The sequence below is a fragment of the Dasypus novemcinctus genome, chromosome 2, assembly GCF_030445035.2.
Source record: "Dasypus novemcinctus isolate mDasNov1 chromosome 2, mDasNov1.1.hap2, whole genome shotgun sequence".
NCBI lineage: Eukaryota > Metazoa > Chordata > Mammalia > Cingulata > Dasypodidae > Dasypus > Dasypus novemcinctus.
This window is the reverse complement of record NC_080674.1, coordinates 93,968,604-93,995,055: the sequence shown is the minus strand read 5'-3', so window position 1 is coordinate 93,995,055 and position 26,452 is coordinate 93,968,604. Positions and strand designations below refer to the sequence as shown.

Genomic DNA, 26,452 nt, shown 5'->3' with positions numbered 1-26,452 from the left:
CTGGACTGCACAGCCATCTGTGCGGGAAACTGTCCACAAGCTGAGCTATTCATGTAGCATGCATTCTCTGGAACTGTTCCTATGCCTTCTTTAGTAGGCACATCATGGCCACCTTGGGGGTTTAATTTGGGCAGAAAAATGTTCCTTGGACCTAGGATCGCATTCATTTTAGTACCCAAAAGGCTAGTGTTGAAGTGTTGAAGATACTGTGCTGTGGCAGGTAAGCTTTCTACTTTGTTAAGGTACTTAAGTGCATGCTGTCAGAATAAGGTTTGTTCCCAGTATCTGTGATCCATGCCTGGATAGAGACGGCAGTCTTCAGAATGACTGGGCATTTTGGGGTTAAACCTTCTACTTGCAACAAGGCATTGTATGCTGCACATAGCTAATTCTCTAAGGGACTATATCATAATCCAGGCCCTTTCCATACTGTGACCAAAACCCAAGGTGTACTCACTTAGAATGTTGCTTTTGCCACAAACCTCATGCAAAGCCAATATAGGTGCTGGCCACATCTAATTCACAGGGTAAGTCAGTGTCCATCCCCCTCAGTGTTTGAGCCTGTGCTATTGCCCTCTTTGCTTCTTTTAAAACAGCCTGCTGGGACTTCTTCCATTCTCATGTATGACTATGATTATATTATGATTAGCATGTACAGTGGTTTTGATATTTGAGCTAAATGAGGGATGAAAGGTCTCCAGAACCCCAACAACCCCAGAAAGGCCATTAATTATTTTGGAATTTGTGGTACAGGAAAACATTGTGCCTTATTGATTACAGTAGAAGATATAGCTTTTGTCTTACCTGGCCAAACAACACCCAAGAATTTGACAGAGCAGCCAGGGCCTTGCAGCTTGTCCTGACTAATTGCCCATTCCCAGTTTTTAAAACAAGATACTGTTGTCACTGATGCTTCTTTTAATTCCAAAAGAGGATTACTGGATAACATAATATCATCGGTGTAATAAAATAGGACTACAGCCACAGGTTTCTTCCAAGAGGCCAGATCCTTTGTCCAGAGGCCATGACAGATGGTCAGGTTTGCATACAGGCTTGGGGAAGCACTGTAAAAATCTGTTGTTGGCCTTCCCATGTGAAGGTGAATGCAGGCTGGCTTGAGTTGTGTAAGGAGATACTAAAGAAATCATTAGCAAGATCAAAAACAAAGTGATAGTGACACAACTGGATACTAATTTCTTGCAATAAGTCAGCAATGTTTGGGGCACTGCATACACTGGTGGTGTTACTTTATTTAACTCATGATAATCAACTGCCATGAGCCATGTTCCATCAGGCTTTCATACTGTGGTATTACTATGGGTAATTATTATTATTCCTACCTTTTCTAATTCCTTTCTTGTAACAATAATTTCCTGGTGCTCCCCCTCCTCCCTGGGGAATTTGTACTGCTTGGTTGCCACAATTCTGAATGAGGGCACCTTTACCAGGGACCATTTAGCTTGTCCTCTTAGCACCACCTTTATCATTCTGCATTGGAGGTAGAATTCTCCTATGGTGTATTCTATAATGTGGCATTCTAGAAAATACCAATTCCTAAAATAATTTTGAGTATAAGGGAAATATATACCATATACCTTTGGGGAGGTAATTGTCCAATTTGTAGAACTAAATTTTGTTGCTTAGCATAAACTGTTTTCCCCCCACAACTGTCTATAGCCAGCACTGATCATGGAATCTTGCTACGTTACCATGAATTAAAGTACATTCAACTCCCAGGTCTACTAAGACCAACATCCTTTGCTGATTAGTAGGGGATCAATAAATAGTTAACTCTACATGTGGCCTCCAATTGCTGAGATTCTTGGTTATCATTCTTACCCAGGGATCTTGACCCCTCCCCTATGATATGGGGATGGGTGACTCCCAGGCTTTTGCCAGGGAAGGGGGAAGTGAAAGGGTCCTGGAGTTGAGCAGCAGGTTTTTTTCTTATTTTCTCTTCTCCCTGAGGGTGAAATTTCATAAATCTTTTGTCCTTAGGGAGTTTGCTCCAAAGTTTCACTAAAACAGCATTTGACTACCTGTCTATTGTTTGTAGCTTGGTGCCCATGGCACTAGGATCTACCCACATTTGTTTGTTCCAGACAGGATTAGGACCATCGTGTCCTTAGGGCACTTTCCCTGCAGCTGGGATCACTACTCCCCTTTTCCATAGCCTTTCTGGCTCTGTAAGTTTACTACAGCCCGCACAGCTCACAACCTAGTTCGCCCTACTAGGAGACTCAGGATTGACACCAGAGCTCCATAATGATGATTGGCAGCAGTGTGTAGCGCAGTACTTTTCATTCCTGCAGTAAATGCTTCAGTGCCAAGCCCCATGAAGTTGCTGGCATAAATAGCATGTTTCATCCCAAACCCCATAAAACATCCTATAATTCTTCCATGGATTACACGGGGTATATCTCCTTCATTAAGCCATGCGACTTGCATCCTTTAACCAACCATTCTACTAATGAAGCTGTTTTTGTTATACTAGAGGTGGTGTATAAAAGCTGATGTAGCAAAGGGTAAGTGGCAATGGATGCTAATTTACTCATTTTTACTCCTGATAGTACAACTCCTTCCTCTCCAGTGTCCCATAACCTTAGAAGCCTGTTAGGCAGGAACTCTCCAGATCTCTGCCTGTACTTTTGCCCTAAATTGCCCAGCTAAGCAGCAGTATAGTCCCTCATGGGTACATGTAACTTCTGCTGGGGGGGCGGGGTTGGAAACGTTGGATCCCAGGGGGCTGGTCCTATAATGCCTTCCACTTCTGTTGTATTATAGGACACACCCTAGAGGGCCCTCATCTACTTCCACTTCCCATTCTTCCACTTTCTCCTCGTCTGAAGAGGAATCACAGGACCCCATGCCTTAGGGTCTCACTCAGGCATGGTTAATCTCCTCCAGACCTGGATTCAGGGCAGCCTATGGCCCCTAACTCAAGCATATCTACAAGCCAGGGATTCTAACTGATCATCAATTCAGCACAGGCGATTGGTTAAAGAATCCTTCATCTCCTCCTGTGCCAGGTGCATATCCCTTTCTAGCTTTAACTCTTCTTTTAAACAGTGCATAGAGGTTTTTGCCTCTTGTTCTGCCTTGGTAGCCATCTGCAAGGGTCCTAACAGGGGCCATGCTATAGTCGCCGCTATTCGGTGGTCTCCCTTCTTATTATTTAAGTGCAGTTGCTCTGCTACCTCCTGTAGCACAGCCAGTATACCTACCAGAGTTCTTAGGCCATCCGCATATTCTCTTGGTGGCCTCCATTCATCCTGAGGGGCAGTCACCCCTCCCCACATGGATGTTTTAAGCCAACCCAGGATTTCCCGCAGTGATTCTCCTTTCCCTAAGCTAATGCCTGTTAGTGCCTATGATCCTCCAGTCTCCTTGCTGGCCCGCCAATTGTTCCAACCCAACTCCTGAAGGGAACAGTAGGGACAGCCATGAGACCAAAGAATGCACCAAGCCCTGAGTCACACATAGGTTTTATTTGGACTTACAAACAGGAAGGTCTCCAGTTGCAGTAGTCCAGAAAATGGAAGTAGTGCTCTGCTAAGAGGTAGGAAAATGAGGGGTAATATAAGGGTTCAGAACAAAGACATTCCATAGAGTATGAGAACAGAATTTTTGTTAGGGTCCTGTTGTTACCAGATTCTATCTGGGCTCTTGGCTATGTTGGAGAAATGAATTTCAAGAACATGCCAGGTGAATTAGGCCAGTAATTTATTCAGGTAGGGAGGGAAGAGAAATGGGAGAAAATAGCAAAAAATAACAAAGCAGGGGTTCCAGGTAGAAAGGAAGGGGGATGGAAAGAGATGAAGAGGGCTAATTTACAAGCTATAATTCCCCATTATAGATTATAAGTCCCCAGCGTTACTTGCAGGGCAACATGGCAGAGGAAAAAATGGCAAAAGTAGCATTCAGATGGCAGGACTGGTCCGCAGGCAAAAAAGTACGGTGAGAGAGTGCACTGAAGCCTCTGTGGCTTGCTTTTTCCTTAGTGAGGACCCAGTGATAAAGTTTCTAGAGACCATCTGTGCTTTTCCTTGTTCCCAGGAAGAAGTCTTTGCTCTAGGTAGCAGAATTCCGGAGGTCAGGTTCCTCCAGCAGCCATCTTGGGGTTTCTGATGTCCACATGGACTCTCTTCCCAGGTTCCAGATCCATCTGTTAATTCCCTGTCTTATTAGTCTGCTTCACTGTGATGTGCACATTTGGGCTCTGATGATTCTATCACTACTTACACAGTAAGAAAGTTTACCACTCAGGGAATTAAGGTTTAAGATATTATCTGTACATTCTTCGCTCTCTGGGGTGGGTTATTAACCTTTAACTTAAGACCAGGTGAAGCAGGCTAGTAAGATAGGGAATTAATAGATCTGGAACGTGGCAGAGAGTCCATGTGGACATCAGTAACCCCCAAGATGACTGCTGGAAGACCCCTACCCCCAAGATTCTGCTATCCAGAACAAAGACTTCTTCTGGGAGCAAGGAAAAGCCCTGGATGTTCCCCCAAGGACTTTATCATTGGGCCCTCATGGGGGATTGATGGGTGGGGTAATCAATCAAAACAGCAAACAGCTGGTACCCTCCCCTGCCATTAGGAAAGGGGTGGAATAATTAATAGTTTATAAAGCAGACCACGAGGCTTGCTGTGCTCCACTCTTTTGTCTCAAGACCTGTTCCTGCTCTCTGAGTGCTGCTCTTGCCATTTTTCCTCTGCCATATGGCCACACAGGTAAAACCTGGAGATTTATAACCTATAATGGGGAACTGTAGTCTGTAAATCAGCCCTCTTTATCACTTCTCAACCCCTTCCTCTTTACCTGGGACCTCTGAGCTCCCATTTCTCTTTCCTCCCTAGCTGAATATATTACTGGCCTAACTCACCCAGTATGCTCTTGAAATTCATTTCTGCAGCATAGCCAAGAACCTAAACAAAACAGTAACACAGGTCACATAGTGAGGTGATGTGGCCTAGGGGGAGCCTGGGCCCTGGGTTCCTACAGGGTGGAATTTTCTTTCATTGGCCAACATTAAAGCCAATATGGAGGAGGTGGCAGTTAAAAAGTAATGATATATGGAAAAAGCCATAATCTTATGATAACAGTTCTGCTTACACAGGTGTAGAAAGAAATGGAAAACAATCCTTGACTGACATGTTATCAGAAATATAATTTTATCAAGAAAAAAATATTTTCACAGAATCCCAAGAGTGTATCAGATCTTGTGCTCCATTATCAATTACCAGGCAGCACCCAACCTAACCATTTCTTCCCTATGTAGAATCTATGGCCTCCCTCAATACATTCCAACTTTTAGCAATTGTAATATAAAAGTAAACTTGTCTTTTATCTAACTTCAATCGCTCATATGATATGATTAAAATCTCTCTCTCTCTCTCTCTCTCTCTCTCTCTCTCTCAACCCTTACTTCTCTCCAGAATTGTAGTTCCACTTACCTCCCTGTATGATTTTATTAGATGGTAAGAGCTTTCCCAGACATACTCTGTCCTTCCTCTAATGTGGGCTATGGGTGGGAGGCTCTTTGTCTCTTAAGAGATAACCTAAACTATCTGTGACTTGTAGGTGTGGGATGATAAAAGGCTGCAGTCCTGCCCTTGGTGACCATGGCAAGGACTCCAGTCCCAGGAAACAGTTTAACAATGCAAGGTCTATATTAACTTTAAGTATTCAGGGGGAATGCAAACAAAATATGCTAAAAGCTTATCTAGAATGCCTAAAGTCCATGCTAAAAGCTTACCTAAGATGTGGAAGATATATATGCTAATTCAAGCCTATTGAGAACTGAAACAAAAAGACCATTTAACCTTTGCTCTCTATATAAAAGAAACTCGAAAGTCTTGTTCAGGGCTCGGGATTGAAACAGAAAGCTCCCGAGTCCAGCCAGCCATCAATAAACCGTTTTTCCTTCTCAAAATCATTCCTGAGTCCTGGCCTCTCTATACACAAATAATTGAACCTCTCTCAAATTCTACTACACCTCCACACCTTCCCTGCTAGGATACAAGGCATCTTTTGTAAGACATAGTAAACAGAACCCTGATTACCATAGTGACCCACTGACATTTTGTGTGAGAAGTAATCAATATTTAAAAAGAAAAACTGCTCGCTTGTGTGGCAGATTCTGCAGTGTCTTGAATCCAACACTGTACAAGAAAAAACCTGTCTCTGCCAGTCCCAGAAGGAGTAAGGGATCTCTGGGGAAGAGGGGAGATGAACTACTGAGAAGACTAATACAGGAGATTAGTTGACAGCAGGGCTCTTTCTGGTGATGGAATGGGCTTACCTGCTATCCCAGATGATAACAGACCTAATAAAGGGGGTTAAATTTGGATACCCTAGCTGCACCTCAAACTTAAAATTTCTAAAATTAAACTTCCTCAAGAACCAGTTTCTGCTGACTCCTTTGTTAAGAGTGCTCTTGTTCTTTCAGGCTCCAAACATGAGTCATCTTGCCTTATTCCTCACCCTCCCCTCCCCTCTCCCATATCTAACTAAACATCAAAAGTTGCATTTGTTTATACTTCAGCGCTTTTTTTGTGACTTTCTACTGTTTGCTTTTGCTTCATTTCTAATTTGCTTTTGACCTTACACCTGGCTCACTGACCACAGCCCTATGGTCAAATTCCAACCAATCCATCCAGCAGGTCGCTGGTCTTCCAGAACGATTTTCTAAGCTAATTCCAAATGCACCTGAAACTACTTATTGATATTCTACTATAAAATTATTGTGACTAGTAATGGAAGAAACTGTAGCATTGATGTGGAGAAAGTGGCCACAGTAGTTGCTGAGGGTAGGGAGAGGGAAGATGAGGTGTGATGTGGGGGCATTTTCAGGACTTGGAGTTGTCCTACATAATATTGCAGGGACAAATGCTGGGCCTTATATATTCTGCCAAAACCACTGAATGGACTGGGGAAGAGTGTAAACTACAATGTGAACTATAATCCATGCGGAGCAGTAGTGATCCAAGATGTATTCACCAAATGCAATGGATGTGCCGCAATGATGAAGGAGGTTGTTGATATGAGAGGAGTGGGGGGGCGGGGGGTTTGCGGGGTATGTGGGAACCTCAATTTTTTATGTAAGATTTTTTTGTGATCTATGTTATCTTCAAAAAATACAATAAAAAATGAAAAAACAAATGCACCTGAAACTGGCTTTCCATCTTACCTTTTAGTCTCCCTCTAAATGATCCCTGGTCATCAGCTGGGCTGGCTGTCATCCTACTTCCCACCATACTTCACCTCCTTACCTCCTGCCATTTCCTTTCCCTGAAATAGAATCCCCAACCCCAGCAAATGACCCCCAGCAGAATCTTACCTGTTTGTGCATCAGATGTCCTCTACACTTTTAGTCTCACTGCATGTTACAATCAGATTCCCCAACAGAAGTTTCCCCTACTCTCTCCTAGAGCCTCCCATTGACTTCATTTTTAGAGCCAAACATACAGCTTTGTGTTATTATCAATTTTATTCAAGGATCTTACTTTTCCTATAGGCTCTCTGCCCTTAAAAAGGAGGGACCATGTCTATTGATTGTATTCATCTTATTCTATGCCCCTCAGTGCCCCCTCCCCAGACTAAGATCTATAAAATGATTTTATGCAAACAAATGAAGGAACAAATAAATCTACCAGATACATTGGGTTTAAAACAGTGTTACCCAAGCTTTAAAATGCTGCAGAATCACCTATGGTACTTGTTTAGATATTCTGATTCAAAAAGTCTCCTCTGAGACCCAAGAATATGCATAAAATGCATTTTAAACTAAAACTCCATTAGTTACCATAGAAAGAACTGTTGCCAATGCAATTTGTGGTCTGCAGTGTAGAGATAGATTCTTCACAAAACAATCTTTAAAAAAAAAACTTTAAAAAGCTTCATACCTCACACAATAAAAAAATTGCTGTTCAATTATAATAAAAATAATAAATTGATGTTCAATAAAAATAAACATAGATATCATTTGGAGTTAAATTTTATATTTTAAGCACCACTTCTTAGGTCACATAAATCAAGCAGGATAATATTTCAGTTGATAGTTACTAATGAAAATCATTTGTATTCTGAGGGAAAAACTATTCTCAAATATTTACTACATACACAATGAAAAAACAACTAATCTCATTACAGAAAGGGTTTTGGGTTGCTATAGAAGCAACATATATTGTTATTTTCCAAAAGTCCAAATAACTTATACTTTAAGATTGGACAATGATACCAAGTAGAAAATCAATGATTTTTTTCCCTAATTTATGTTAGAATACAATCTCACTTTGCCTAATTGCATCCTGGCCTTATCTTGCTTTTCCTCAACTATTTATCTGTGTAAACTTCTCCTGTGCTTTGGAAGCCTTGCCATTGGGTCAGTCTTCTCTGGCCTCCTCACTTGTTCTTAGGGAAGACGTTTTCCATGAAAGGAGTTTCTAATACAGAATAAATAAACATGAATAAAAATGGAATTTTTTGTCACCTTGACACCAAACCCAAGCCTGACCTACTAGTTATCAGACATTGTGAAAGATGTTGGGGATAAAAAGTCAAAAAGATAATCCTACCTCCCTCACTAAGAAGGGATGTAATGGAGAGTCAAGGAAGGACCATGTACAAGGGCAGTAGGAGTAAAAGTAAAGTAATTTGCTGAAGAGTGTCTCTAAAACAGAGTGAAGACATTTATTACAGAATGAGGAAGTCATTTAATAGTTCCCCCTCAAAAAAGAACAAAAATGTTGGCAGTAGTAAAATGTACCACCAAGATCACATCTCTCTGCTTTAAAAAATTTTTTTGGAAAAATTCCCTTACCTAATGGTATATTCAGAACACATGCCTCATATTTATCATGGAATATTACTTGTACATCTTACTTGCCTAGGTCTTATAGCCACTATAAAATGTTGAATGTCATAGTACATACAGGCTATGAGCACTAGAGGAATTCAGAAAGATCAGGGTGGGTGGACTAGTCAAGGGCGACTTCAGAAAGAAATCAGTTTTGGTTTTCTTCTTATCTTGAATGATTGTTTATTAATTGACAAGTTTACAAAAATAATCATGATAGAAGCTTAGTTCATCCTTCTAATAAACCTATTGATCTGGTCTTCCCTGTTGCCAGCATCTCCCCCATCTACAAAATGGGTTGTCTTTTTCTTCATTCCACCTCTGGGAGAAGATAATTTGAAGGGCCACAGGAAGTTGTTTGCTTCTTTGAAGTGTTTCCCAAAAGTATAGATCTCATGAATCAGATCTTCCATGCAGATGACGCCATATGTACCCAGAGATCATGCAATCAATGAGTTATCTGTCAAGGCAATCCACTTCTTGTTGATTTTGCCATAACCACACTTATAGATCAGTTCATTCACTGACTTCAGGTTCAAGTACCCCCATGCAATATATGGTTCCACAATTCTCAGCATGTTAATTGAGGCCTTGTTGAGCTTAACAAAGGTGCCATTGAAGATCTGGCAAAGGTGAAGAAGCTGCAACAATTTTTGGTCCTTTGGGCTCACACCATTGATACCTCTGGTCCTGATGACAAATGCCAATTTGGGTTCTGTGGATACATAGAAATTGCCTGTTTTTCTTGCCATTCTAGCCATTTGAATCTCAGTTCTGTTCATCTGCCTATATTCCTTGTGATAGTTCTTATCTTTTTCATAGATAAGCTTCCTCCTTGCCTTTCGTAGCATCTTTTGGGCAAATTTCTTTCTCAAGCGCTTGGTCTTCAGTTCAGCAAAATTCCTTTGCTTTTTCTTAAAGGTTTCAGGCACAACAGGACCTTCTTTTTAACACCCTAATGGTTCCAGATTGAAAAGAGGAACCTGAGACATCTTTTTTAAACAATTGATTCTCATATATAGCTAGTCAGACTCTCTATGCTTTTCTTTTTTTTCTATTAAATGGTACATTAAACAAAATAAGAGTTCCCCATATACCTCCCATCCCTCTCACCCCACTCCTCCTACATCAACAACCTCTTTCATCATCATGGGACATTCATTGCATTTGGTGAATACATTTTGGAGCACTGCTGCACCACATGGATAATGGTTTACATTGTAGTTTACACTCTCCCCTACTCCACCCAGTGGGCCATGGCAGGACATACAATGTCCAACATCTGTCCCTGCAGTACTACCCAGGACAACTCCAAGTCCTAAAAATGCCCTCACATCATATCTCTTCTTCTCTCTCCCTATCCTCAGCAGTGACCATGATCACTTTTTCCACGTCAATGCTACAATTTCTTCCATCACTAATCACAATAGTTCCATAGTAGAATATCAGTAAATCCACTCTAATTCATACTCTATTCCTCCATCCTGTGGACCCTGGAATGGTTATGTTCACTCTACCTCTATATCGAGAGGGGGTTTAGATTCCACATGGATGATGGATGCAATTCTCCTGCTTGCAGTTGTAGGCACTCTTGACTCCCTGGTGTGGTGGTTGATCTTCTTCACCTCCCTGTTAGCTGGCAGGGGTAAATCCAATAATCCAGAGGGTAGGAGTTGCAAGTCTGCTGAGGCTCAGGACCTGGCTGTCACATGGACAGTCCAGAGATTCAGGTCCCCTGAGTATACACCAACCTGAGCACCAGCCACAGGTAAAAGTGATAGAAGAGGCATGTGTAAAAAGGTCACATCTGAGTCCAACTCCATCACACTCAGAAATACAAACTCCAAAGTAAGGCCAACTGACATGGCATTGAACTCCAGAGCCATCTGCCATGACCATAGAACCTGTGGGTCTCTGTAATCCTCAGGAGAACCAGTACCTGGGGTTGTATCTACTTTGGCTGTCCCTGGGACCTTTCTGAGGCATGCATAAGTATGACCCCTCTGATGACCTCCTGATTCTTTTTTGGAGACTCATAGCCATATAAACTCATTTATCCTTTCCATTTCCCTCTTTTATTCAAGGTCAAAAAGCAGTTTTTAACACCTGCTATTACATGTAGGCTGAGCTATTCTGCTGGTCTGAGTTGGCAATTTTATTCAAGGTCTTTTTCTAGTTACATCATCAGCTGGTGTTTGGTAGTAATCCCTTGGCACCAGGGAGGCTCATCCCTGGGAGTCATGCCCCACGCTGGGGGGAAGGCAATGCATTTACATGCTGAGTTTGGCTTAGAGAGTGGCCACATTTGAGCAACATGGAGGCTCCCAGGAGGTAACTCTTAGGTATCCAGCAGCTCTAGGCCTAGTTCATATTTTAGGCACACAGGCTCATAAGCATAAGCCATCAGTATCAAGGACTCATTGTTTGACCATCCTTCTTTATTGGTCTTTGCTACTGCACTTGGGGGATTGTTGCTGTTCCATTGGGAAATGTGATAGAGCTCCCCTGGCTAGGAAATCAGCAGTCACTCAGTTGTTGTTTTTAACTGTAACTACTGTGAAAATATCCAAACATTTTTACGTACCTATATACATGCCCTGGAGAACTCCCTCCCAACCATGTGCCCCCCATCAATCAATAACACCCCACACCAATATTCCTCCCTGCAATAGTTGAACCTCTCTGTGGTCCAAAATTTCTTCAAAAACTGAAGCCTAATATATTGCCAAGTAAATATATAATATTTCTTCAAAAACTGAAGCCTAATATATTGCCAAGTAAATATATAAATAGTAAAATGGAATATAGTGATGGGTTTAAAGGTCAGATGTAGAATACATATTAATTTAGAAAAATTAAATAAAGAAAAAATAAATTGGGGTATCAAAAAATGAAAAAATGAAAGAGCTTTGTTTTTGACATTTTGCCTTGCATCACTGCAATAGGTGTTGCTCTATGCTTTTCTCATAAAGTCAACTTTGGTATTTATCTACAGTTTTTTATAGCTCCTTCTGCTAATTTGCATGATCTTTGAATTACACAGGAGAAGTAAGATCTTTTGCCATTAATAGCCTAAAGTGAAGTGATTCTGGCTTACAAGATTGTTTTTCTGTTCCAATTGACACACACAGATCCAAAGTTTTAATAACCTGGTTATGGTAAATTCTAAACAATGGCTCACCTTGTACACAAGTGTCACTTTCTGAAGGTGATCTACATGGCCCCAGTCCTGCAGAGAAAGACCATGATGGTGTGCTGGTACATTGTAATTTTATAAAAAGGAAGGAAGGGAGGGAGGAGAGGCAAACTGAATTGCACTGAGATGTTTGTCCTTTTAATTTTATCTTCCCGCAGCCTCTTTTCCTCTCTTGACACTTTTCTACACCAAGCATTATCCATCCAAAACTCCCAAGTTCCCAAATGGCTTCCAAAACAATACCTTAAGAGGTACAGAAGCAAGAAATCCATTTCTACAGAGAAAACTGTTTTTCTCCATAGAATTTATAGATGTTAAATGTAAATCATATCAAATTATCACTGAGCATTTTTATTTTATTACAAAATTTGATTGCAACTAGTTAAAAATAAGTTTGTGCCTTTAGCTCTTTAACTCTAGTTCTATAATTAAACAAAATAAATAATCATGGATGAACAAAAATATCTGTGTATAAAAATTGCAAATTGGGAAACGGACTTTGGCCCAGTGATTAGGGCTTCTGTCTACCACATGGGAGGTCCGCGGTTCAAGCCCTGGGCCTCCTTGACCCGTGTGGAGCTGGCCCATGCTCAGTGCTGATGCGCGCAAGGAGTGCCCTGCCACACAGGGGTGTCCCCCGCGTAGGGGAGCCCCACGCGCAAGGAGTGCACCCATAAGGAGAGCCGCCCAGCGCGAAGGAGGGAGCAGCCTGCCGAGGAATGGCGCCGCCCACACTTCCCGTGCGGGGCTGACGACAACAGAAGCGGACAAAGAAACAAGATGCAGCAAAAAGACACAGAAAACAGACAACCGGGGGAGGGGAGGGAAATTAAATAAATAAAAATAAATCTTTAAAAAAAAAATTGCAAATTACCTATAAGATAAATATCTAAAACTAAAACATTGGTTAAATATCTTATCATTTATTAATAAATAAGAATAGTAAATAATCACTAAAGGTGAAGCTATAGAAATATGCAATGAAATAATTTTTAAAGCAAATCATGAAATACTACATAAAGTATGGTAACATTTTATATAAGACTCATAATTGTAGAAAATAAACACTAGAAAGATACTCATCAAAATATTAATAATGGTAGTTTCTGGCTTATGGGATTATTATTAATTTCTTTTTTGTCCTTAGTAGTTAGCTATTATATACATTATAAATAATAAGCATGTAATATTTTTAGAACCACTAGAAAAAAGAAGAAAACTCTTGGATTCTAGTTATGTCTGGCTCACTTTGAGCAAGTTGCTTAAGCTAACTCAGCAAGTTACTCACCTTAAAAACTGGGATAATAACTGTACCAATCTCACAAGGTTGGGTAATAATGAAAATAAATAATACAATTCATGTAAAATTCTTAGCACTGTCACATAAATAAATGGGGTCTTGAAAAGCCCAGCTGAAGGATCCTCTACAGGAATTTCAAGTTTTCCCCTTTCCTTTTATTCTTAGTCATTTTAACCATCAAGAATTTACTTAATCTACCCTAGAATTCAAATTCTACTGAAAGCAAATAAGTGCTGCCCTAATTTGTGGGAGTTGGTTGCATCAAAGAACATAACTATGGCTGTGGCCCAAGTTGATATTTTCCACCAGCTGCATTACACGTTGGTGGTTTCAACAAATGGCCATAATGGCCAACAGGGGAGAGAAAAGAATTATCTTTCTAATCCACACTCTTTGGGAACCCTAAGAAGGAAGCACATAATTACTAGAATTTGGCTGGCATATTGAACCTAGTGCATTAAGAAAAGTCATGGGACTCTTAATAATAGAAAATGGTTCAGACCTCAGGTTTTGTATGTCATAAAATAAAAATAAATCCTTTAAGCAAAGCACTCTGATGAAGAAATGTTTTACTTCTGAGCATACTTCAGTCATTTAAACTGGAAAAATAAATTGTTATTCTGTATAATTATGATATTGTCATTTTTCTTGGATGTATATATCAGTGTTAATCAGGTAATAATATGATTGAAGACATTCACAAGTTCAGAGCTTAACTTATTTCTTCCTTCATTCATTCACCCATCATCTGTTTATTGATCACAGAGCATATACCCTTCTCTAAGTAGGTACTAAGGGTAAGTCTCTTCCCCTGGAGCATACTATACAGCGGAAAAAGTAATCAAATTATTATGCAAATAAATATGTATAAATTTAATGTAATTAATGTTATGAAGGAGGTAGTACAGTACTAGGTAAAGAGGGGAGGATGTGGAATTAACAGCATCAAGCTTTTAAGGTGTTGAGTAAGGCCTCTTTGTTTTCCGGTGTGAGTGCTAATCGTGGTACATGTGCATCCATACTTGACCTAGTGAGATGAAAATGTTAGGCAGGCGTTGGAGAGCAGAGTTGCCATAAATGGTTGTGCCTGTCATGCGTTACGCTACTCTAGAGTGTGTCACTCCCATCAAAGTTATCTTAAAGTTGCATATTCGTGATGAAAATTTTCCTGCAGAAAGTGTCTGGAGGAAAATTTGCCTTTTCTGATTTTCACAAAGGACCATCTTGGCTAGCAGTGCTGCTTTATGGTAGGACACACTTTCCCTCCTCCTGATATTCCCTTTCATGTGGAGGTGTTCCCCTAGAGTAACTCTCCTGGCCTCTCTTTGCCTCACCTACTTCTCCTTTAAAGAGTGATTTCTTCCCCTTTTTTTTTTTTGAGGTCCCAGGGGCAGGGGATTGAAACCAGGCCTCGTAAGTGGGAAGCCAGCCTCTACCACTGAGCCACATCAGCTTCCCTGGTTTGTTTTTCATTTTGTTCTGGTTTGGATTTGCTTTTTGTTCATTTCTGTTTTTTCAGGAGGCACCAGGGACCAAATCCAGGGCCTCCCATGTGGGAGGTGGGTGCTCAACCACTTGAGCCACATCCAATGCCTGATTTCTTTTTAATGATTACTTTTGTGAAAGGCAAATCAGAGTCAGTCTGCAGTCCTCAGCATTTTATTCAGGACACCAAGGTTTTGTTGAAGCAGTGGAAGTCAGAACCAAAGTAGCTTGGGTTTTTATACACACAGAAAGGAATTTAGCTTGGCTCCTATTGATTGGATCAGGGTTTGTCTATGTTATAGGGGTGGGGTTAGGACAAGTGGGCTTTATTTTGTAGTGTGTAAAAAGGTAATGAATTGGGAAGTGGATGTGGCTCAACTGATAGAGCATCCGTCTACCATATAGGAGGTTGAGGGTTCAAACCCAGGGCCTCCTGGCCCATGTGGTGAGCTAGCACATTCGCAGTGCTGCCGTGCACAAGGAGTGCCATGCCATGGAGGAGTGTCCCCTGCATAGGGGAGTGCAAGAAGTGCAAGTGCAAGAGGTGCACCCCTCAAAGAGAACCACCCCACATGAAAAAAAAAAAAGCACAGCCAGCTCAGGAGTGGCACCACACACACAGAGAGGTGATGCAGCAAAATCCCCAAACCATAGAGAATGCAAGGGGACACAGAAGAACACACAGCAAATGGACAAAAAAGAGCAAAACAGCAGGTGGGGGAAGGGGGAGAAGGGGAGAAAAATTAATAAATAAATCTTTAAAAAAAAATAAGGTAATGAACTAGGGGCCTGATTAGCTATCTGGGTCTGCTGCCTTGGTAGGGATCTCAGATTTCAAAAGTGCAACTCCAGAGGGCATGGATTTATTATTTTGTGTTTGTTTTGTTTTGTTATTTGCTGTTTGGCTCTGAGGGATCCCAGGGCTTTCACTAACAATTTTATCGCTTTGAAAGGAAAAATTGACCTTCCATGATTCATCTGCTTCCTGTTTCTTCCCTTCCCATCTTCTGAGAACCAGCCTATCCAAAGAGAAATTGTGTTCCAAGTTGTCTTCAGCCACTTGGTAGGTCTGGCCATAAAATGGCCTACAGGGAACTGCCTTGAAACTTTCTGCCTAATTCTGAGGTTCAGTCGTAGAAATTACACGGACCTACAGATATAAACCATAATCTCCAATATCAACATTATCAGAAATTGAGGTTATAGTCCACTTCCTGCTCTACTGTTCCATCTTAGTTTTCAATTGGTCCAAACTCAGGAAGAACCCCTCATACCTCAAGAAAAGAAATGCAATTTCAGTTTCCAATCCTAAAACCATGAAGGAAATTAGCTGTCTGGGATAAAAAGCGGGGTCCATTAGGCGTCATCTTTCCTCCCAAGACTTCTCATGCCTGTCGTGGTAGAACCAGTCAACGAACAACTTCAGTTTCAAAGCCCACCTCTTCTAAGCTTTTGGTTTCTTACTCAAATTAGTTCTTGGCCAAAGTCTTTAATATCCTATTGCAGCTTGTTTTAGACACTCGAATGCCAACCAGTGGTAAACCTCACTGCTCTTCCCTGCTTGCTAGTGACTGGAGGAATAATTCTAGTCGTTTTCAAGCCTCGTGTGACTAAGGAGAAGCAGCCATTTTTAAGATACTTGCAGTTCTCTGGTTTGGCCTAGCTAAAAGCCCTAAGGTCCAAGTGCTGAGCAACTAATGGAGGCTACCTGTACCCTTCCTCTTGCCATTGTTCTGTGAAAACCAACAATTTAGACCCATAAATTGTTAGGCAAAACATACAGTAAAAAATGAGCAAGGTTCAGCATCATTGAGTGGGGCTTTGCCATTTCCTCTCTGCCAGCACCTCTTACTCCTGTCCCGGACTGACTCACCTCAGCCCATCCCACCTCACTCTGTTTTGGCAACGCACTGGCCTCCTTGTTCTTCCTAGAATGTGCCACGAGGGTTTCCACCTCAGGACCTTTGAGTGTTGTTCCCTCTGTATGAATACTGTTACCCAAGGTATCAATCTTCAGGTCTTTACCAAATGTTACCTTCTCAGTGAAGCTGTCTTTGACTGTCCTGTTTAAAACTTTAACTCTAGCACCTCTGCAGAAATTCGTGTATGCTTTCCTGATTTATATTTCTCCATAGCACTTAACACCATCTAACAGACTTTGTTTGTTTCTTCACTTGTAAGTTCTATGAGGTCAGGGATCTTTTTCTTAACTCCTTTTTTCCTTGCTGTATCCCCAGCACCAAAAGCTGCATCTGGCACTTAAAGAGCACACTAAGTATTTGTTGAATGAATGAATGAATGAATGAATGAATGAATGAATAGCTGGTACCTATTGTATTCTATCCTCCCTATTAAATCCATTAAATTCTATTAATAAGAACTCTCTTAACCATAAAAGAGGGCTCATTTTATAGAGCCCAGGAATTATGTAGAATTAATTATGTAAATAGATATTATTCAAATTGCAATGGTTTGGTACAGCCTCCTAATTCTATTTTTCTCCAATTTTTCAGTCTTCTCCTCTTATCATAGCACTGAAATGGCAGAACAGGTAACACTAAAAAATAGGGAAAGAACTACCTCCAGTTGTCATATTAAACTACTGACCATTGCTAGAGCAGACTCCTTTGCTTACTTATAATAGATTTGTGTCCTACTTTTTTAGCATTAAATAAATAAGTAATCTTGACCAGAACTCTAGTTTGAAAATGTCATCCTCCCATGTTGCATATAAGAAAATGCTAGAACAGAAACTATGGCAAGAACAAAATGATGGAATGTGGAAAACCACAGTGCTCCATTCTAGTTGTCAGGGTCAGAGCTCTGAAAGCCAAAGTGTATGCCTGGGAAACTTTCAGACTCTGCTTATCCTCTGACACACCTATACTTTGGCCCTGTTTGAACTCAAGGAACTCCATGAGACTCCTATTTTACATTCACACAGTGACACAACAAGAGCAATGTGGGGTAGGGTTAAACATGCAGCTTCTGGAATCAGATGACCTGGGTTTTATTCCCCCATTCTACTACTGTGTGATAGTAGGCCTTATTTAACATCAATGTGCCAAATATTTCCTCATATATAAAATAGAAATGATAAGTATATCTACCTTTAAGGTTGCTGTAAGGATTTATTAAGATTATAATAAGATCACAAAATGCTTTGTGTTTATAAGCATTTAGTAAAAGGTTGCCCTTACTCTTTCTGCTTTGAGATACTCAGGCTACCCATCCAACTCCCCTGAGGAGCAGATGAGGGCAGCACTGATAATTAGTGTTTGACCGCAGCTCTAAAAGGCTGTAACTACATTCCTCTAATACCCAACACCTGGCAGAGCACCTGACACACAGACATATTTTCTCTACATTTGTTGAATGAACAAGCTAACTAAAGGAATCAAGGCTTTTTGGAGAATTCCAGTCTATACTTGAGAAATAATGAGCCTTTCTTAACTCCTTGAGAGTGAGATTTCCAGCTCATTAGGCTATAGCCTCTAAATTGTCTAATATGGTATCCTCTTTCTAGAAGGTACCAAAATATTTGTTGGGTTGTAACCAGATTAAACAAACATAAAATATACTAATATAATTTTTACCTTTTCTGAATGATTTTACATGAGAGGCAAAGAGCTCCTGGGATTAAGGGAACCATTGCATGATTAAAAATGCTCACTGCAGGTCTATGGTGAGAGGAAGAGGAGGCTGTGCTGCTGAAACACAGGATTGTTTTGAGAATCGAGTAAACTACCAGAATGCTGGGCACATGGCTGAGGCTCTATAAAAGTTAGTTCCCTTTCTCAATAGTTCTAGATCACATTGGTCACACTACCGCCAATGGTCACAAGTCACACAGAATGTTCTCTGTAGTTACTATTGCCAGATAAGAAGTTTCCTCTGAGAGTAAAAAAATCTCCAACCCTTGTAATGCTTCACGTTCTGCTACTGCAAATGGTGGCAATGACCCCTGCTGGAAGAAACTTTAAAGCTCAGTCTTTATAATCAATTCAAATATCATAAATTACAAAGTATCAAAGGAAATGGTTGGGACTATTAAAAGAAGACATGCCATTTACTATCCATTTTGGATAGGCATCTGTAACATTTGCTTCAAAATAACATAGATTTTTTCATTTACAGCTCTAGTGAATTTATGTGCCTCATTATAAAGTAATTCTGCAGGAGGTGAGGGATTAGAAAGTAGAATCATTAACTCTTTCTACAGAGGAAATCCACAATAACCTACAGAGAAGGAATGAAAAATGTAAATAATAATCTCATATTTAGCACATAGCCATTATGTCATTTTAAGATATATTCCTAATCACGTACTAATCAGTCTCTTTGAATTTGACTATTCAAAAAAAAAGATCAACCTATTCTTGATTGTCTGAGTTTAAATAAATCATGACATGATCTTGAGAACTTGGCAAGAACATCAATGATTTTGCATCAGGCATCACACACCAGCTGCATGTTGAGGGATTGAAAGGCTTTTCTAATTCTTTACCTTGCTTCATTAGTGAATATGTGGTGATGCATGCATTACCGCGTTTGTGTGCAGGCTCAGCGCCCCATATGGAGAGGCATCCAGCAATGTCACAAAACCCAGGCATCGTTTGCTATGATGCTGAACTTTCAAAAAATAATAAGGTGATATTTTCTACTAAAATGGTTTTATCTATGAATGGACATATGTTTATTTGTCAATAGAGCTATATGCTTAACGTATATTTGTAGAACCTGTTGCAAGTCCCTAATGAAGAAACAATTTTAGCTGTCACAGATGAACACATGTACAGTATGGTACCCATCTTCAAGTCATCATACAGTAAAAAACAATAATTTCTTTGCCAAATCTATGTCCAACACATTTTCTACTTAGTTCTTGACAACTACAGTACTTACTGGAAAAAATATCTGTACTGTGAGCTGTATGGTTATCTAATTAAAATTTTTTCCCATGTCCTCAGTCTTATCACAGTTATTTACCTTATATTTGAATATGATAAGTTAGCAAATATCCCTTTTGTTAGTTATCTGTTGCTGTGTAACAAATTACCTCAAAATTTAGTGACTTAAAACAACAATAATAATTTATTATCTCATGGTTTCTGTGCATCTGGAAGTCAGGAGTGGCTTGACTTGAACAAGGTCCCTCATGAGGTCACAGGTGAGAGGCCAAGGCTGCAGTCATATTAGGGCTTGACTGTGGCTGGAAAGTCCACTTCCAAGATGGCTCATTCACATGTTTGACAAGTTGTTGCTGGATGTGTTGGCACAAGGTCTCAGTCCTTTTTATGTGGAACTCTTCAAGAAGTCTCCTTGAATGTCCTCATGATATAAGCTTCATTTCCCCAGAGTAACTGATCCAAGAGAGTAAGGCTGAAGAAGCAATGACTTTCATGATCTAGCCTTGGAAATCACACACCATCACTTCTTCCATGTTTTATTAGTCATATGAACCAACACTGATACAATGTGGGAGGGAACGAGACAAGAGCTTGAATATTTGAAGTGAAGATCAATGAGGGCCATCATGGAGGCTGGTTACCACACTCACAAATGGATTTTATTTTCAGATTTATAATCTTCCATTGTACTTATATTAATTTGTTTAAAATCTGGTGTTGCATATGTTCATTCTTCTATCTTGGCTGAACATGAAAATAGCAGTACAAAAGTAAAACCAGAAGATCAACCATAATAAAAATGATAAACATTTGCATTTAAGTAAAGAAAAAAACATATCTGACAATATGGCAATAGTCATTTGTAATTTATTGGAAGCAATTACTTAATGAAAATGAATATCACTTTAAGTAATTGTTTAAAGTTATAGATCTGAAACCTAATTATTTAGAGGGATTTTGCTGCTGCATCTTGTGCAATATTCTGAGACAAAATCATTTCATCTCAAACTAAAGTATTCTTAAAATAAAGAAATAAAAGCTTCATCATGTGTCTGGTATTCTGAAAGCATTTTATTAATGACACATCAGTAAGAGAATGAACTTTATAGGTTTTTACAGCAGTGTAAAAGAAATATCCTTGCAGAACTTATCATAAATCCTATTTGCAGAATCTCTAAGTAGCCATCCTTTTCCATTCAACAAATATTTCTGAGCATTTGCTGCTTTGAGATACTCTAGGGGCATAAAGAAAACTAAGTCACAGCATCTGCTCTTAATTGCATTGATAAGGCATTGATAAGGCTGACACATACTTTAATGCTAAACATTTTGTGATAAGTATTTTAAGAGAAGGAAAGAGTATGATATAAATTAGAGTAGAGAGAAATCATTTCTAATTGGCACACCCAGAAGGGCATTATGGTATACCAACATTTGAGCTCACTTTTTAAGGATGAGTAGATTTTAACAGCAAGAGACAAAAAAGTGGTGATTACAATGAAATGAGCAGCAAACCTGAAGTGTAAATGAAAGATATCATGACGATACTAATACACACATGGTCCTCCCAAATATAGGCTCATTATACCACAACCTACATATTTCAGGGTGAGACCAGGTAGATCACGCTCCTCTGATGATTATTTTCTTTTCCTCTTCCATCCTCCATCCAGTTCCACATCATCATTAACTTCTACTGGCTTTTTATCACCCTCCCCATTTAGCCTGGACTCTTTCAATTGCAAGTATGCCAATTCAAAATACCTCAGAAACTGAGAAATATTTATTGGATTGCTCAAAAAAAAAAAAAAACATGTATGAGAAGAACAGGAAAGCAGCTGGGCCTTGGGGACACCTAGTACCAGAAATACAATTGTCACCAAGATCATCTCTCGTTGACCTACCATTGCCACTCTCTGCCTATTGGCCTCATTCTTTTATATCAGATTCTTCTATGTGGATGGTCTCTTGCAACTTTGTACCTCAAGTCTTACAAAAAGGGACAATACTTCCCTTAATTCTAGTTTGAACAATCCTGGGTAAGGACTCTCATAGACACTCTTAGAAAGTAGTTCCAGGAAGTGGATTTGGCTCAACTGATAGAGTATCAGCCTACCACATGGGAGGCCCAGAGTTCAAACCGAAGGTCTCCTGACCTGTGTGATGAGCTGGCCCACGCACAGTGCTGATGTGCACAAGGAGTGCCCTGCTACGCAGGGGTGTCAACCCAGGTAGGGGAGTCCTACATGCAAGGAGTGCGCCCCATAAGGAGAGCCACACTGCATAAAAAAAGTGCAGCCTGCCCAGGAGTGGTGCCACACACACAGAGAACTGATGCAGCAAGATGGCACAACAAAAAGAGACATGGATTCCCAGTGCTGCTGACAAGAATACAAGCAGACAGACAAGAACACACAGTGAATGGACAAAGAGAGCAGACAATTGGGGGGGGGGGGGAGGTTGGAGAATAAATAATTAAAAAATAAAAAATAAATCTTTAAAAAAAAAAGTAGTTCCACCCCTGGACTAAACAACTATAGCCAAGAATATAGTTGACTATATAGTCAAGACTACAGCTGCCAGACTATACCTGGAAGTCTCTATTAGAAGCATATAACTGAAGCAGAAGCTGTTCTACTAAAAATGGGTACAAAGCAGATGAAAAAATTAATATGCACTAGAGTTCAACCTTTAACTGCTTACAATACAGCACATACACACACACACATGCATACACACAATTCTTCCAATATATGCATTTCCTACATTCTTTCTGCATTTATCCATAAGAAAAAAAACCTGAGAATTCCAATCAGCTACTGCCTCCAGCTTTGATTTCAGTTATGTAGCTGATGATCATTTGTCTCTTCCAGTCCCAGATAAAAACCCTTATGGTCCTGAAACTTTGGGAATAAAGGAAAAACATAACCACTCCCAACATTCATGACATAAAATCATGGAGGAAATCAAGATAGCTGTGAAGCCTTCCATTTGTGTCGGTAAGGCAACATAACTCAGCACATGTACCACACCCTGCTGGAAAGGATGGTAAGAGGAAGGAAAAAGCATGCTAATTCCATGGGTATACATTAATTGACCGATTTCTGTCATGGATGTGAGAGTCAGGCAATCTGTTTTCCCCAGCTCTATTTTATCCCTTGTCCTCCAGTTTCTCTTCTGAGAAGGCAGTGTGGGAAATGTTTCTAGAGAGGGCTTTTCACCTTAGTAACCCACTTGTTGCCGTGGAAGTATGGAAACCCAGGAATTTTTTTGAAGGTTTTGAGCTATTCAACACCCCTGTTTGCCAGTATTAGTGATTTTTTTATCAATTCAGATCCCTTATCTGATGGCGGGTTCCATCTTAGATGAACCCAATGTCAGGCTAACCTATTCCAGATATGTTACTTATGCATGTTTTTAAATGTCAACTTTGTGCAGCCTGCCCAGGAGTGGCGCTGCACACACGGAGAGCTAATGCAACAAGATGATGCAACAAAAAGAGGCACAGATTCCCGGTGCCGCTGACAAGAATACGAGCAGACACAGAAGAATGTGCAGCAAATGGACACAGAGAGCAGACAACTGGGGTGGGGAGGGGCAAGGGAAGGGGAGAGAAATAAATCATAAATAAATAAGTAAATAAATAAATAAATAAATAAATGAATGAATGAATGAATGAATGTCAACTTTGTCTTTGAGAGTACCAGAATGTAATTCATATGAATTGATTTTTGCACACACACCCCCAAAAAAGAATAATTATAAAACATCAGAAGGTACATAACAACAAACTACTACTAGCATTTAGATCTGGAAAAGGATTAGAGAGAAAGGGGGAACCAGAGAGTTAGTTTTTCATTTCTGTATTTCCGTATTTTTTGACATTTTTGCAGCAGCAATATATTTGCAATGAAAGATTGAAGAAAGGGTAATTTTAGAAAAAGCATTATTTTCTTGTACTTAACCTGTTATAAAAATTTATATATATATAAACAATTTATAAGGGAAAGGACTTGAAACTTGGTTAAGCATATCGTACTTAGTTTCAGTCGCTTAAATCTCAAGATGGCATGCTTAGTCATTTCAAGAGCAGCTCTTCAAAGGAACAAGCTGTAAACTGTTTTATTACCACCAAGTCACTGAAACGCATAGCTTTTCTGAAAAATTCAGGCAAAGTACTCAGTAGATGAAATTATGCAATTATATTCCTAATTCTCCCACAAGTCTCAAGGCATTTAACTATGCAGTTCTTGTATAACCACTCCTCTTTTAGTACCTCCATAGAACCTCTTCAGAAGAATTCTAAATTTATTCAAAGTATAAAACATTACATGAATAAGACTGTCCTGACAAGCATTGGATTTTAGCAATCTTTTCCAAACTACCTGTATGCTATTGCAGTGCACAAGTTTTGTTTGTTTGTTAATAGTCCAGCCTTTGAACTCCTTTCTTTGTTGGAATATCCACCATTGTGGGAGTCTTGGGGAAGGAAAGACACTATCTCCCACAATGGAAATCAAAAAGGCCTGGTTCTTACACTCCCTGTCTCCAGAAAGCTAAGGAGAGTTGGCTACCTCCACCCAGGACTTTGACTGCAAAGAATCTGGGACAGATTATTCTTCCACTGTTGCCAATAGAGATGCCTGAGGTCTAGAAGTTAGGATGTCAGGGACGAGAGGAGTTGTGCAGCAACCAGAGTTCTGCAGCAGTCGTGGCAGCAGTGTCCTGAGCTCTTCCAGCGACCTGGTTCAAATCTGGTTCTTCCCTCTATTGGTTTATACATATTTTCTGAGACTGATTTTCTTGTCACTCCATCAATTCTATAATTTACACAATATACTTGCAATAAGTTATTTTGTTCTCCTTCAAGTAACCAGCAACGGTCTCTATATATAATAGAATTTAAATTTTAAGCTATTTCATTACAGCCATTGTGTCAGATTGTGTTTCCTTGCATGACCATGAAAAGAACTCCCATCCCTCATTCTCTTCTTACAATGTGACTTTTATACTTCTTCAATCAAGAGATGGAGTCTTTGGTTCCTTTCCTTGAACCTCAGTGGGGTTGTGACTATGTTAAAAAAAAAAAAAAAGGTATTAAAAAAAAACAGTATTATGTGACTTTAGAGGCTGAGTTATAAAAGGTGAGAGAGCATCCCCATGGACCAATGGGATGCTCATTCTTGGAATCCAGTCATCATGCCATGAGCAAATGGAGAGACCACATAATGAGACCATGAGTAGGAGTTTGGGCAAATAATCCTAGCTGAAGTCCTGGTCCCAGCCACCATCTGACTCCTGCCACAGGACCGATCTCAAGTGGCAACTGCCAAGCTGAGCCCAGTAGATCCTAGAACTATAAAGTGGAAATAGAGAAATTATTGTTGTTGTTTTAAGCCATTATGATTTGGTGTGATTTTTTCCACAGCATTAAATAGTTAAGAAAGGTTCTAGTAACTGGAAGTGGGATGCTGCCATAACAAGATCACTTAGAACACATAGCATTTATTGTCTTTGGGGCCAGGTGGCAAGAAGAAAGTTGGAGAATATTGAGGAAACTTACTCAAATCCAAATGCCTCCAGAAAAGTGTTAGCAGAAGCCTAAAGAGTCTCAAGAAGACTGTCTGCAAGAACTCAAGCAAAGTAAAGGAAATATCATTAGAAGCAGAATGAAGGGATGCACTTGTTATGCAAAGGCATAAAGTTTTGCAACACTGTCACCGGGGATAATGTGAAAAATAGGAAATGTACCTAGTCAACTTGATGATCTAGCTAAGGAGATTTTTACACAAAATATTGAAATTGTCACCTGGCTTCTCACCTCCTATGATAAAATGTAGATGAAAGAGATACACTAAACAATGAACTGGTAAGTATAAGAGAGCCAAGACTTCTCGGGCTTGAAAATAAAACAGTATCTTTTTCCCAGCCTCTCTAAAAGACAAAGGGTTCTAAAATTAAATTATTTTCTGGGCAGAGATGAACTCCAGAGCACTATCAAGAAAACATCCTCTAAAAATAAAACTAAGAACTGTAAGGGAAGAGCAGGCAAAACCGCATCAGTTTAAGAGTATACTCATCACCTCTCTTGCAAATAATGGCTGTGTGGGGCCAAGATGCTACCCAAGTGAGTTGTTTTGGGAACCCACAGAGCAAGAGGCTTCAGGGTATTGATCTAGAGAGAGTTGGACAAGAAGATAAATTGCTCAAGTTAAAATCCTGAGTTTCTAGCCCCTGAGGCTGGAAACTGCAGGACAAGAAGGCTAAGCCCCACCCTTAAGGCAATAAGCTGCTCCAAGCCCTGACGGGCCACCCAGCAAGAAGGAGCATTCTCTGAGAATTCTCCAAGAATGGTAGGGTTCTGGCGAAGGGTGAAGAGGGGTTTCCTTTCTGTGGGTTTGTTTACCTGGGCCCCCTTTGACCTTTGAGGAGGATACCAGTTGGCCTGAGGTAGCACCAGGAAGAGGGGAGAGGTGAAATCTGCTGAGGCAGCCTGATTTACCTAGCCAACCTGGAAGAGACCAACTTAGCCTGGGAGAGTGTGCAGTAAGGCAATTGAGTAGTCTGTGCTGCAATCTATCAAAATATCAACTCTCCTAAGAGTGGCAGGCAATAGGAAGTACTTAAAGCATATTTAGGGTCCCCTGGGAGGAGGGGGTGGTGTCGAAGAGGGTTGAGTCTTTTTCTGTGGCAAATTC

At 40.1% G+C, this 26,452-nt stretch overlaps 1 pseudogene; it reads right to left on the bottom strand.

The window, feature by feature from the left end:
• Positions 1–9,087: 9,087 nt before the first annotated feature.
• LOC101437658 (large ribosomal subunit protein uL30-like) lies at positions 9,088–9,729 on the bottom strand (annotated as a pseudogene).
• Between the last annotated feature and the right edge of the window lie 16,723 nt (positions 9,730–26,452).